Below are 15,181 nucleotides of genomic sequence, written 5' to 3'. Positions count from 1 at the left end.
TTTGTGTGTGTGTGTGTGTGTGTGTGTGTGTGTGTGTGTGTGTGTGTGTGTTTTAACGATTTTATGTATTTATTTAAGAGAGAGGGAGACAGCGAGAGCATGAACGGGGGGAGGGGCAGAGGGAGAGGGAGAAGCAGGCTCCCTGATGAGCAGGGAGCCCAATGCGGGACTCGATCCCAAAACCCCAGGATCATGACCTGAGCTGGAGGCTGACACTTCACCAACAGAGCCCCCAGGTGCCTCCTGGAACAGATTTCTCAGCAGATCAGAGTTACAGCAAAGACTCAGAAGCAGAGTAAGATGCGAAGGCAGTAGGGCAAGACCGGACCACACAGGCTGCTGAAGGCCGGGTGCACAGTCACACGGCATCAAGAGGCCAGAGGCGTCCCTGCGTCTCTGCACGGCCCTGCTACCCTAGCACACACCTGTGGCGTTAGAGACCCACCTCCTCCCGGTTACCCACCCCCATCTGCGGTCTCCCGGACGCACACACGGAACAGAGAAGAGGTGTCGTAGGCGATCACTGAGGACTCTGTTGCCTCCCCCTGAGGCGGCCGTGGGGAAGGTGGTGGTTTCAGAGCCAGCGGTGCATGGGCTGGGAGAGGCGGCAGGGAGCCTCCCGCGACCGAGATGGCAGCGCACAGGGAGGGAGGGGGCGCCGAGGCCCACGGGCTGCCCACTCAGAACCACTGTAATTACCAGAGTTTTCTTAGGGAGTATTTGCCGTCTTACAATCTTTCCAAAGGTCCTGAGTAACGCTAACGGCAGGCGATTAATCAGCGTGGACCATGCGCCTGGCACGGCTCTGCCGCATTTCCCGTGTGCGCTGACCCTCCGAGACAGGAACGCTCGCTAGTCCCGTCCCGCAGATAAGGACACTGGGGCGTGAGCGGGAGTGACGGTCCCAAGCCCCGGGCCAGGCCAGAGGGCCGTTTGGGGTCTGCACCACGCAGGACGGACCAGCCGGAGGTAATGGAATTAATGCATCGTTGGCATTCGAGTCTGGAGACACTGGGCCCCGCCCGTTTGCACCCACTGGAGACGTATCAGTCATTCAAAGTCACGGTCGACCGCTCCCTCCTGACAAGCGCTGGGCACTAGTGGAGGCCACTGCGGGCTCCAGCTCAGGTTCGTGGGTGGAACCCTCTGCCATTTGGTTGCTTTCTTCCACGGCTACAGCTTCGCCTCCACATCATGCCTGGCAGCCGGGCTGGAGTGGGAGCCAGGCGAGAGCCCTGGGCGGGCGCTGCTAACCCGTGGCCAGAGCAGCAGCCTGGAGAACACGCTGCGGGGCCGGTGGGCGGCTGCCCCTGGCGGCTTGGCCCGCAGGAAGGAGCATGGGGCAGGCATGCCGTGGGTCCGTGAGTGAGGCGAGCCCTCGCCTGCTCCCCGACGTCCAGCCCACTGCCACGGGGACGGCTCCTTCCGGAAGACCTGACAATATTCAGAACGTTTGGAAAAGCGAGTGTTCTAAACCGGTCAACGACCTAAACGCCAACGTGGCCACCAAAACTGTGAACGCCTGCCCCCTTCTTGGAAGAGGAGGGGGTCCTGGATCCAGGGATGGTCCCAGAAGTCTGATTTCTCCGTCTCACACCCAAGGGAGGGGTGGGGGTGCGAGCCTTCGCCCCGTCACAGAGACCAGCCGGGACCCAGAGCTGGTCAGGGAAGGTCTGGGTACGGACGCGGTTGCCAGGGCCTCTGTGCCCAAGGGCTGGCAACCCCGGGGCTGGCATGCGTGTGCAAGGACCATGCCTTCCAGGTGGGCAGAAGCAGAGTCCCAGGAGGGCCCCCGGCCACAGGGTGGCACAAGGTCTCCCCAGCGACACAGAGATGGAGTAACGACCAACAAGAAGGTGAAGATGACACAGTAATCATAAACACAGGCTTCAAATCAATTACTTTATTTATATATTTTTTAAAGATTTTATTTATTTATTTGACAGAGAGAGAGAGAGATCACAAGTACGCAGAGAGCAGGCAGAGAGAGAAGAGGAAGCAGGCTCCCCACCGAGCAGAGAGCCTGATACAGGGCTCGATCCCAGGACCCTGGGATCATGACCTGAGCCGAAGGCAGAGGCTTAACCCACTGAGCCACCCAGGTGCCCCCAAATGAATTACTTTAGACAAATCTACTCACTGGGCCACCTTCTCCCCACCCCTTACCCTGCATCTAGGAAAGAGGGACTCTCACGAAGCGTGCCACCGTCGTGATGGTGATGGCTTGGGGCATGAGGTCCCCTGTGTCTACACGGGTGGCCAGCCATGCTCTAAGCTAGATCCCGGCCAACTCAACTGCCAGTGAGCCACTTCTGGGGACACCTGTGTTCCTGTCACTTGCCCCTTCTGGGGTGCCTACATGGTCGGAATTGTCCCCCCCAATTCACAGACCCGCAGAGAGATCATTCTTTGGGCTCCCATGATGCCGGGTGTATGAGTGTGTGTGTGTGTGTGTGTGTGTGTGTGAGTGTGTGTGTGAGTTTGCGTGTGATTACACAGTTATGGTGACACTTACATGGGGGGAATTACTTGTTTCTGAGTCCGCCTCTCTTTCTAAGCAGAGGGCTCTCCAAGGGCAGGGTAGTCTGTCCCCAGTGTGTGCCCGGCAGCCCCCACCCCAGTATCACGAACACAGCTCGCACAAACCCAAGCATGACGCCTGAATGGTTCTCATCGGACCCCCCTGTTCCATGAACCAGCACCTCCCCAGCTTAGAGAGGTGAAAACTCTAAAATGGTGCTTTATTTAAAAAGTCTCCCCATTTCTTCCCTTAGAAGTACAAACACAGCTACTGGGTGTGTGAAAATTGGAACCCGCTCTTCTGCTGTCCTATCTCGTACTCCGCTCTACCATCGAGGGACCAAAATCACAAAAATTACGTCTCAAAGTCTTGTTCACAGAAAAAAGGTCAAAGTGATGTCCCTAAGGGACAAGAAGTTACGAAACGGAGGATTTTGTCAAGAATGAGAAAACGATCGTGCTGGTCTTTAAATTCCCCCACTAAGCACCGGGGTCAGGGTTTCGGAGTTGGGGGGAGTCGGACACAATTTCCTGCCGGGGTGTGTTTGACTTTGTCCCTTCTTCCATCTTAAGTGCACACTGGAGACGTCCACCCTCCCTGCTTTCCCTGGTGAGGTGGGAGCCGCGAGGACGGCTGCGGCAGAGCTGAGGTCCGCGGTCCCCCTGCGCACAGGCCGAGCCACCTGCCGACCCCCCTCGCTGCACCTGCCCAGCTCCCTCGTCCCCTGAGGCGCCCACCATGCCACACTGTACTTGCACCATGATGATGGTCCCTGGCGCAGAGTTTAAACTTCATGCCCACTTCCCGGAGGCGCCAGAGGGAAAAGTGAGGAAGGGGGAGGGACCGAAGCCGGGTACCGTGTCTGTGTCCAGATGGCACCTGGTTTGCCCCCCTCAGCCTCGGAGAGCCTTCTTCTAGGGACACCTGGAAACTTCCCAGGCCTGGTGGCCCGGTGGGGCTCTGGGAAGGCAGCCCTCCCACCACTCCTCACGGTCCCTGGAAAATTCCAGAATTGTTCCCAGGCCCCGGGGCGGCTAGCTCCTGGCCTGACCTCAGTGGCACATGTCCCCTGCCTCCTGGCGTGTCAGAGGGCTGCTTGCTGCCACCCCCGTGACTCCGAGCTGGCGTCGGGGTGGGTGGTGGCACATGCGGGCCGCCGGGCAAGATCCCAGAGCCGGAGCCCGTCTCATCCTCTGTGGAGTCAGGCCTGGGGCCCTGAACTGTGGGAGCCCTTCCTTGGCCCCAGCGCAACCCCAGGCTCAGGCAGAGCCCCTGCGGGGGCCCCCGGTCATGCCCTGGTGGGGGTCGGGCTGGGGACTCAGTGGGTCCATCCTGGCACCCTCCCACACCCTCGGGAGAGGAGCCGTCGCCAAGCCCTCAGAGGGGGATTGAGGAAAATCACCTTCAAGATGGCCTCTTCAAGTTTGGTTTGGTTTATGTGGCCATAAACTATGTGACCATAAACTATGATTTCAGAAACATTCTTATTAGACAACTACTTTTTTAATTGAAGTTGTTATGGAGATGATGATAGAGTCACGTGCGGTCACAGGAACAGTATGGGGGGGGCCTCTGGCAGCTGCCCGTGTTCCCTAAGGAGAGCAGTTTGCCACCGTCCAGCGGCTCCAGCAGGGGTCGGCGGTGATACGGTCCACTGGTCTCTCACCCAGATTTCTTCAGTCCCATTTGCACCCTGTGTGTGTGTATGTGTGTCTGAGGGTGTGTGTGGTGTGTGTGTGTAGGCATGTATATGTGTGCGCGGTATGGTGTATGTCTCTCTGTGTGTGTATGTGGTGTGTGTGTGTGGTATGGTGTGGATCTCTGTATGTCTCTGGGGGGGTGGTATGGCGTGTGTCTGTGTGTATATGTGGTATATACATGTGTGTGTATGTGTATGGTGTATATAACTGTATATCTGTGCGTCTGTGTATGGGGTGTATGTAAGTGCATACGTGTGTGTGGTATGGTGTGTGTGACGTGTGTATAAGTGTGTATATGTGTGTGTCTGGTGTGTGTAGTCGTGTATATTTGTGTGTCTGTGTATAGGGTGTGTGTCACTGCATCCGTGTGTGTGGTATGACGTGTGTGTGATATCTGTGTTAGTGTGTATATGTGTGTGTCTGATGTGTTTAACCGTGTATATTTGTGTGTCTGTGTAAAGGGTGTGTGTCACTGCATACGTGTGTGTGTGTGACGTGTGTCTGTGGTGTATGTGTAAGTGTGTGTATGCGCGTGGTATGTCTGTCTTACCCCATATCTGTGTGATGTGTGTGTAACTGTGCGTGTGTGTGTGTGCACCTCGCTGTGCACTGTGTGCAGAACCTGGGGGGTTGTGTGCCCACCACCACAGGGAAGACACCGAGCACTCCATGGGCTCGAGGATCCCCGTTACCCTTCCAGAACCACAGTGCGCTCCCTCACGAGTCCATCACCGGCCCCGTTGTTCTCAGTCGCAGCAGACGCCGGTCTGTTCTCCTGCCAGAGCAGTCCGTCCACAGACGCCGCGTCATGGAACCATGCGGCCTGTGTTTCTCTCGCGCTGCTGGTTGACCATCCATGCACACTGAAGCTGTGCTGCTCTCTCCCGTCATTTCCCACCCCCACTGGAAATGGGGGAGGACCCCAGTTTTCCCAGCCATTCGCCAGCATCGGTGCCATCACAACTTCTCCTTTCAGCCCTTCTGATAGGCCAGTAGTGATGCCTCACTGTGGTTCTAATCTGCGTTTCCCTAATGGCCAATGAGGCTGAACAGCTTTGCCCGTGCTCACATCCGTCCGCATGTCCTCTCGGAGGAATGTCTGTTCATGCGTTTTGCCCATTTTCTAATTGGATGGATCTACTCTGTTGACTTTTGAGAGTTCTTTATATATTTTGGAGAGAAGCCCTTGGTTGGATTGTAGCTCGCAAGTGCATTCTCCCGCCGGGACGCTCACAGCGGGAGTTAATTTTGTAAGGTCCCGTTTGTGAGCTTTTCTCTCATGTGTAGTGTCTGTGGAGTCAAGTTGAAGACTTCAAGGTCCCAAAGATCTTTACGGTTCTTTCCTAAGAGATTTATAGTTTTATGTTTTACATTTAATTCTAGGGTGAATTTTGAGTTGTGTGTGAAGATGTGAGATTTGGGTCTAGGTTCATGTTTTTCTCCCCTATGGACATCCAATGATTCCAATACCATTTATTGAAAAGCCTGTCTTTTCTCCCTAGAACTGCTTTTACCCCTTTGCCAGAAATCAGTTGGGCATAATCACGTCTGTCTCTTTCTGGGGTCTCCGTTCTGTTGCTCTCTGTGTCTATCCCTCTGACAGCATCACACTGTCTTGATCACTGTAACTCCATAGTAAGACTTAGTATCAGGCAGAGTGATTCCTCTCCCTTTGTTGTTCTTTTTCAAGATTATTTTACCTATACCAAGACTTGTGCCTTTCCATACAAACTGTATTTATTTTGTCTTTGGCTTTGTTTTCCACATTTTTATTTAAATTCTAGTTAGTTAACATAGAGTGTAATATTGGTTTCAGGAGTAGAATATAGTGATTCATCATTTACATAGAGAGCCCAGTGCTCACCACAAGTGCCCTCCTTGATACCCATCCCCCATCTAGCCCATCCCGTACCCACCTCCACCCACCAACCCTCAGTTTGTTCTCTATTGTTAAAGTCTCTTATGGTTTGTTTCTCTCTTTCTCTCCCCATCCCCATATGTTCATCTGTTCTGTTTCTTAAATTCCACATATGAGTGAAATCATGGGGTATTTGTTTTTCTCTGACTTATTTCTCTTAGTATAATATACTCTAGCTCCATCCATGTCATTGCAAATGGCAAGATTACATTCTTTTTAATGGCTGAGTAGTATTCCATATGTATATATATATATATATATATAATGGTATATATATATATAATGGTATATATATATTCATTGATAACTCCATATATATAATGATATATATATATTCATATATATATTCCATATATATATATACTATGGAATATATATATATATATAAAAGGGAATACTACTCATATATACTACTCATATATACTACTACTATATATATATATATATATCTCCCATCTTCTTTATCCATTCATCAGTTGATGGGCACTAGGCTCTCTCCATAGTTTGGCTCTCGTGAACATCACTGCTATAAACATCAGGGTGCATGTGCCCCTTCAAATATGTATTTTGGTATACTTTGGTAAATACCTAGTAGTGCACTTGCTGGGTCGTAAGGTAGCTTTATTTTTAACTTTTTGAGGAACCTCCATGCTGTTTTCCAGAGTGGATGCTCTAGTTTACATTCCCACCAACAGTGTAAGAGGGTTCCCCTTTTCTGCATCTTTGTCAACACCTGTTGTTTCCTGTCTTGTTAATTGTAGCCATTCTGACTGGTGAGGTGGTATCTCATTGTGGCTTTGATTTGCATTTCCCCGATGATGAATCATATTGAGCATCCTTTCATGCACCTGTTGGCCATCTGTTATGACTTCTCTGGAAAAATGTCTATTCATTCTATACAAATCTCAGAATAAGCTTATCTATTACCACAAAAAAGTCCCTGGGATTTTGATAAGGAGTCCATAAATCTACAGATCATTTGGGGGGAATAGACATCCTTACTATGTTGAGTCTTTTGAACCTAGTATATCTATTCATTTGATCTTTGATTTCTTCCATCCAGCACACAGATCCTCAGTCTGTTAAGTGTATACCTAAGTAGCCCATTTTTGAGTGATTGTAAATGGTACCTAATTTCAGTCTGCAAGTTTACTGACAGTATATAGAAATATAATTGATTTTTCTGGCTAATCTTGTATCCCATGGCTTTGCTGAAGTCTTTGATCATTTCTAAGTGTTCAGTTTGTGTTTGGGTGAGTGTGGGTGGATTCCTTGGAATTTTATTCCTAAGGGATCATGCCATCTGCAAACAGATAGTTTCATTTCTTCCCTTCTCATTTGTATGCAATTTATTTCTTTTTCTTTCCCGTTTCAGTGATTAGAACATCTAGGACTATGTTGAGTAAGAGTGCTGAGTAGACACCCTTGCCTTGTTCCCAGACAAAGGGGAAAGCATTCAGTCTTTAAGTATGACATCAGCTGTAGGTGTTTTCTAGTTGCCTTTTTTTTTTTTCCAAGTTGATGTAGTTCCCCATAATTGCTAACTTGCTAAGAGTTTTTGTCATGAATAACTATTGGATTTTGTCAAGTATTTTTTCCACATCAGTTGATAAAATCATATGATTTTTCTTCCTTAGCTTGTCGTTAGGATAGATTACACAGATCGTTTTCTAATGTTGAACCAGCCTCACATAGTTGGAATACACTGACCGTATTGAATCATGGTGTTTAATTATTTTTTTATATATTGTTGAATTAGGTGCACTACTATTTTGCTCAGGAATTTTGCATCTAAGTTCATGAGAGATATTAGCCCATAGTTTGGGTGTGTGCATGTGCACGTGTATGTTGTCTTTGGCTTGGATATCAGGGTACTACTGGCCTCATAAAATGAGTTGAGAAATGTTCAACCCTCTTTCATGTTCTGGAAAAGATTGTGTAAATTGGCATTAACTCTTCTTTTAAAACTAGGTGGAAATTTCTTTTTCTTTTTCTTTCTTTTTTCTGGAGATTTTAAATTATGAATTCAAATTCTCTGATGTTTATAGGGCTATTCCAATTGTCTGTTCCATCTTAGTTGAATTTTGTAGTATGTGGTTTTTGAGAAATTAGTCGATTCCCCTAAGTATTCACATATATGAGCAAAAAGTTTCTCATGGTGTTCTCTTATTTCTCTAGATGTTTGTAGGGTCTGTAGTTATAGCCGTTTTGTTTCTGAGGTTACTTGTGCTTTCCTGCTTTTAATTGTCACTTTTGCTCTAAGTTTTTCAGTTTCATTGATTTTTCGCAAAGAACTAGCTTTTTGTTTGTTTCATTTCATTTTTGTTTCATTGATTTTATTTCTGCTTCCCTACTTTCAGTTTCACTGATTTCTGCACTTATTTCCTTCCTTCTCTTTGCTTTGGCTTTCTCTGGCTCTTATTTTTCTAGCTGTTTGAGGTAGGAACTCAAGTTTTCGATTTGAGAACTTTTCTCATTTCTGGTGTAAGTTAATCCAACAGATCTCCCCCCAAGCACCACCTTGGACGAGCCCCACACATTTTGATATGTCGTTTATTCATTTTCACTCAGTTCTATATACTTTTAAGTTTCTTCTGAAACTTCCTTGTTGGCCTGTGGATTAGTTAGTAGCATGTGATTTAACTTCTGTGTGTTTAGAGATTTTCTTGTCTGCTGTTGATTTCTCATTTGATTCCCTTATGGTCAGAGAATGTACCGTCTGTGGTTTTTTAAAAAAAATTCTTTTAGATTTGTTGGGATTTATTTTATGGGCCAGTCTACAGTCTGTCTTGGTGAAGGTACATGGACCCTTCGAAAACAGTGTGGACCCCGCTGTTGTTGGATGGCATGTCCATAAATACTAGCTGGTCCTGTCGCTGGGGCGTGGCCCCAATCCCCCATCTCTGCTGATTCCTGGACTAGAAGTTCTGTCAGCTGCTGGGAGGGTCTCGGGGTCCCCGATGGTGATCTATTTCTCCGTTCAGCTCTATCTGTTGTGTTTCAGCTACTGAGGCTCTGTTTCTTGGTAAGAACTAATACTTTTGAAATTTTAAAATGCCAGATAATGTTTTAAAGCTACGTAATTGCCATAAAATTTTGGAGAAGACACACACAACGATTTTTATCCTGAACCGCTGTCCGCTTCCGCATCACGCCATCCTCAGTGCCGACTCTGGAAGGAAAGGCAGGTCCACAGGTCCACAGGTCTCAGAAACCGACTCTCCTCTTTGACCTGGCTTTGAAATCTTTTCTCATTATGTCCTTATGTGGAAATATGAAGAAGGGGAAGGGTGGCCCCACGGGGCAACAGTCTAAACTTTCCATCGGAACACTTGAGAACCATGAGGGCTCCTTTTCGAAAGCCGGGATTTAAAAACAGAATGTCACAGATGGGCACGTGGACATGAAGCCGTCCCCTGCTTCCTGGGCCAGGGGTGAGTTTCACACGAGGGACCGGGGCTGCGTGGGACCCCAAGCTTGATAACTCTGCCACCACTTTTCTCTGCTGTTGAAGAAAGCCTCCAAGAATGTGAGGAAGAGCCAGAAATAGGGAGACCCTTGAATGGCTTCCCATTTATGGTTTAAAAAATGAAGTCGCTTGTGTTGCCGCTGCCGGTGATGCCACAGAGGCTGCCGAGTGGCCCGAGCTGGCTCACGCTTGATGTGATCGTGTTTGTGGGCATAAGTGGCACCTGACGTCAGCGTGCTTCCGCGTGACGCCCCCATGCCTGCCGCGGAGCGGTGCCCTCTCGGGGCGCGAACAGTGTGTGAGGCTGGGGTTCCGCCTCCCCTACTGCTGCCCGGCTGGGGGCTTGGGTGTTCTCTCCATCCCACCCCGACCCCCCGGAGCCCTCCCTTACAACCTGTCCCGGCTGAATCTTGGGGCTTTCAGGAAGAGGAAACAGGATCCTTGCTGGGGGGACTGCTTCTGTGGTTTGGTTTTGCATCAGCTTCCAGTAAACTGTGATATGATAAAAGTGGTGAAACGTTTTCAGTTTTGTCTCCAGCAGGTGTGAGGGGCTCACAGTAGCTGGAACACTGACAACTGGCCGAGAGGGATGGCTTAGCCCACAAGCCCTCCAACAGGTGCCAGACTGTGGTCGGGGCTTCCGTGCCCCACGAGGTCCAGCCCAGCAGGGACACGAGGACCAGGTAAGAGCACAACCAGTGAGCTAGGACTGGGTCCAAGAACCACAATCCTTTAATGCACCATAATCCAGCCATGACCGTGTGATCAGATCTGCCTGCATTACAGGGCCCGGCCCTTGGTAATCATACACAGAAGAAGCAAACAACCACGGGAAGACATAAGTTGAAGGGATAAGATGGAAACGAAGTTTACAGAGGATCTTCAGACCAACTCCAGGGCGTTTGTCCAGTAAATGGGCCTCCCTGCCAGTCGGTCGTGACTGATCTCTGAACCACGGGACATTCTGGCCTCTTCTTTGCCCTTCCTTCATCTCTGGGACTCTTAAACATCATAGGGCAGTGGCCTCAGGGCAGAGCAGGGACCAGAACTGCCGTTTGTGGGAAGATCTGTTCAAGGAATTCACATGGGATCCCTCTCGTTTCTTGCTCAGCGGGAGCGGGACCGCTCACCATCAGTCCGGGCCGGGAAGACAATCCTCAAAAAATAAACCCACACACCTCAGTCTGGGGTGGGCATGGACTGAAACTGACTGAAGGGCTGTGTCGCAGGGCTCCATCGCTGGTGGGGGACCTGGTGGATGGTGGGAGTGGGGGTCTGTGTGCTGGACAAGCCAGCCTTCATGCTCAGAGAGCACGGAGGCCTGAAACCGTTTCCTCCTCCTACAGGAGGAGGGCAGGGGTGAGTCAGCACCCCAGGAAGGGCTGGGCCAGGCTGCTCACCAAAGGGACCGAGCTGCAGATGAATGGGGGGGTGCTCAGTGCCCACTTAGCCATGCTCCCTGGAACCTGGCAGGGCACCCAGCAGGTAAATTTCAGACCTACCTGCTGGGAGTCTGGAGATACTGAGCAGGCTTTGTTCAGACCAGATGGATGCTGAGCTATGTGGGGGAGGGTCACCAGCGGCTTGGCCAAGTCGGGGAAGCTGGACGGGGTGACTCAGAAATGACAGACTAGATATCGGCTTCCCTGTCTCTCCCTGCTAGTTTCAAATTCCTAGGAGGCCATGGTTGGGGCTGGGTACTGGCGTTTGGAGCCCTGCTCCATGGAGGGGGTGCTGTGCCCTGGCCTCATGTCTGTGAGCAGGATGGGGGCAGCTGGAGTGGGGCTACGTCAGGGAGTGCCAGTGGGTCAAACCAGTCACGTTACCGAACTTCGGTTTTTAATCAGAAGGTGCGATGCTGCTGGTGGTTGGGTGAATGGACACTTACGTCCAGAGCAAGTGGAGATGGGCGTCACCGTTGTGGAAGGTGATGCTTTGTTTCGAGGATCTCAGAAAGGGGGGCACCTGGGGGGCTCAGTCGTTGAGCCTCTGCCTTCGGCTCAGGTCATGGTCTCAGGGTCCTGGGATCGAGCCCCGCATCGGGCTCTCTGCTCAGCGGGGAGCCTGCTTCCCCTTCTCTGCCTGTCTCTCTGCCTACTTGTGATCTCTCTCTGTCAAATAAACAAAATCTTAAAAAAAAAAAAAAAGGCCCTCAGAAAAAGCTCCTCTCAGACCTAATAAATCTACTTCAGGGGAGGCCCCGAAGAGACAATTCTAAGCACGGAGAGATCATTCTGCACGAAGATACTCGTGGAAGCAATCCTAGTCGTCGTGAAAAGTTGTGAGCGACCCAGATGACCCACAGTGCGAAAAATCAGTAACAAGTTCGGTTATCGCGGTGTGATGTAACGTCGTGCGCCGTCACAGCTTATTTTATGGAGTTTGTAACAACACGCGGGATCTTCATGCTGCGATGTTAAGTCAGAAAGAACAAGATAAAAAGTTTACGAACAACTCAGCCCCAAGAAGGAGGAGGGAGAAACAGCCGTGGGTGTCACTGCGCGGTGAGAGGGTGAGTCTCACTGTTTCCTGGCATTCCGATTTCCTAGTCACTGAAATATTTTTTTAAGATGTATTCATTTGTTTGAGAGAGAGAGAGAACGAGCAGCGGGAGAGGGGACGGAGGGAGAGGGAGACTCCTAAGTCGAGTCCAAGCTGAGCGAGGGGCCTGACATGGGGGGCTCCATCCCACGACCCCGAGATCGCGACCTGCGATCCCTGACTATAATAGAAAATTCTATGTTTTTATGAGTCAACTGGAATGATTTTTTTCTCCCCCCAAAAAAGAAAGGGGCGAGTTTCCCTGGGCCCCTCGGCCGGGGAGCCAGTCATGCGGGTGGGGGGTGTTTGACCTTGGAGGGCTCCCCACGGGACACGCCCCGACATGTTTGCCCCGAGGCAGGCCTCCTCGCACCTTCCCTGAAGTCAAACACAGGCCTGGGGCTGGTGTGGGGTCGGTTATCTTGCAGATTTCAACAGTCCACGCGGAGAAGCCACGCATTCCTGCCCCGAGTCCTCGTCCCACCCCACAAATCACAGCGCGTGCCAGTGAGATGCCGACTTGCTCGCGCCGGGAGCAGAAACGGTGAGAGTGGGGGGCTCTGCACGCAGCCCTCCCCCTAGCTGGCCCCACGGCAGCTGCCGCCACCCCGTTCTCCCCCACCCCGAGCCCTGGAGCGGGGCTCCAGACGCGTGTCCAGCCCCAACATGGCCTCCAAGGAATTAAAATGTTATGATCATCATAAATTATTTCTTTGTTGACTAATTATTTTCCTTTCCCTCCCTGCCACGTGCAGGCCCTCACCTGTTGCCTTCGAAGGATGCTGTGTTCGTGCTCTTGGCTCCTTTATCTCGGGTGGCTCCAGAGTTTTAAGATTCAACTCGTGTGAGAAGTTTCTGTCATGACATTCCTAAACCTTTGTTCATCCCCTATACTCTAAACTTCATATTTTTTTAAAAGTGTTTTTGTACCCAAAGTTATAAATATTTTCCGCAGTGGAATTCGCTCTCAACCTGCCAATGTTACATGCACTTCGATGATTTCTCGTGACAAGGCTTTGCAATACCTACACCTTCCAGACGCTGGTTAAGCATTTACTGAGTTTTCTCCAATTTGCATGAGAGGGAGCTGCCGCGAGGGAGCTGCTGGGACTGCCGGCCAAGAGGTCAGGGCTGTGCGTCACAGTGTCCTTCCCACTTCCTCTTCCATTGTCACAGGCTCGCACTTCAGCTGGACGTGGTTCCTCGCCGGAGAGGGTGGCCCAACAGGCCCTCCGCTGTATTGTCCCTCCCCACAAGGACAGAGACGACGGAGCTACGAAGTGTATCTATTCCTGCTTCACATGTTGGGCTGGGGGGCGGCGGTGCCAAGGGACCCGGGGTGAGACTCTGTCTCGCACCAGAAACCCACAAGCTCACTCTTTGGTGGCCCACGCAGGGACCGGGCCTCACGATGAGCATCAGTTGGGAGCAAATCTTTGATGACCATCAGAACGTCTAAATACTGTCCTTTCTCCGGTATCTGGTCCCCTGGGTATGTTGTAGGAAACGCTGAGTTTACAACCGAGACGTCGCTGCTGTCCAGTCCGGAGGCGAGGGGTCCGAAATCAAGGTGTCGTTGGGTTAGTTTTACTGAGAGCGAATCCGCCCGGGGCCCCTCTCCCGGCTCCTGGAGTCATGGACATCCCGTGGCTCGTAGATGGCGTTCTCCCTGTGTATTTACACCATCTCCCTCCGGGGCACGTCTTGTCCAAATGTCCCCTTTTATCGGACGCCAGTCATGCTGGACGAGGGTCTGCGCTGAGAACCTCATCTCACCCTGGCCCCCTGCAGAGATCCCACTCCCAGATGAGGTCCCACTCACGGGTGCTGGAGGTAAGGACGTCAGCACCTTCTGGGGGGGCGCAGGTGAGCCCAGAGCACCGGTCAATGGCTCTGATCATTCTGGGGAAGGCTCGGGGTAGGTTTATCGTGGGCGTTTGGAGTCTTGAGGTAAGGCCCTTCCTCGGCAGGAAGCCGGCGTCCATTCCCGTAGAGGCTGGAGGAGCCTTGGCGCCCGTGATGGGAGCTGAAGGTCCCCGAGTGATGGGGCACACTCCGGGCACTCCCAGTGCGGCTGAGAAGGGCGCCCGGGATAGACCCCCTCGGGCCTGAGACCCCGTCCCCTGCCACAGCACCGGGCTTCCCACACCTTCTGTGCACGTGGAGCCCTGGAATGTTCTAGAATGCATTCTGACCTCATGAGGTCTGTGAGGGAGCAGACTGCCCTGAGTAGCGAGGCAGCCACGTGCTGGGATGCTCTGGCGTGTCCCCTGCAGGAGCGCAGGCCCCGTCCCGCCCACAAGATGGTCCCAGGCTCCCGTGTGCCTGCGCTGGCGCCCCTGACCCACCCGCTGGGTGTGTGTGATGACATTGGTCCTCTGAGCTGGCCCTTCCCTCTCCGGGGCTCCACACCGCCTGCCTCCGCTCGCGACAGACCCAGGCCCCTCGGGGTGCAGGCCGTCCCCAGCAGGCCGAGGGCCAGGAGGGGTCAGACCTGATGCCCCTGGAGGCCAGTCAGGTTGGCCCCGAGGAGAGCGACTCCCCGGGTCCGCCTCTGTGAGCCACGCCCAGTCAGTGGTCTGTGGGAGCTTCGTGGGTGGCAGAGCTGCCCCCTCCCACCCAGACCCGGGGGTCCCTCTGCTGCTGGACAAGGTCCAGGGCTGGTCCAGGGTTCAGAGTGCCCAGCCTCATGTTCCCACCCACAACGTCCCCTCCGCGTGTCTTGGGGTCTGACTCTTCTCACGGCTGCCAGGATCTTGGTGTCCGGGACCTGGAGTGGCCGACGGTTACCTGCTGCTGCCCGGCCAGGAGAGGACTGTTTGCCCCATCGATCCAGTCCACTCCATCTGCCCCGGCCACCTTGGCTGCCCTGTCCATCTGTCCTCCCCATCAGCCTGGTTCTTCACATCCACCCCATCCGCCCCTTTTGCCCCGTCCTCCACATCCTTCTCATCCTCCCTGTCTGCTGTGTCCTTTCCATCCTCCCTGGCGGCCCCGTCCATCCTGTCCTCCCCATCTGCCCCATCCACCTG

Source organism: Enhydra lutris, unplaced genomic scaffold (genome assembly GCF_002288905.1).
Source record: "Enhydra lutris kenyoni isolate GAN:26980312 unplaced genomic scaffold, ASM228890v2 scaffoldscaffold43, whole genome shotgun sequence".
Classification (NCBI taxonomy): domain Eukaryota; kingdom Metazoa; phylum Chordata; class Mammalia; order Carnivora; family Mustelidae; genus Enhydra; species Enhydra lutris.
Note: the sequence above shows the minus strand (reverse complement) of the source record.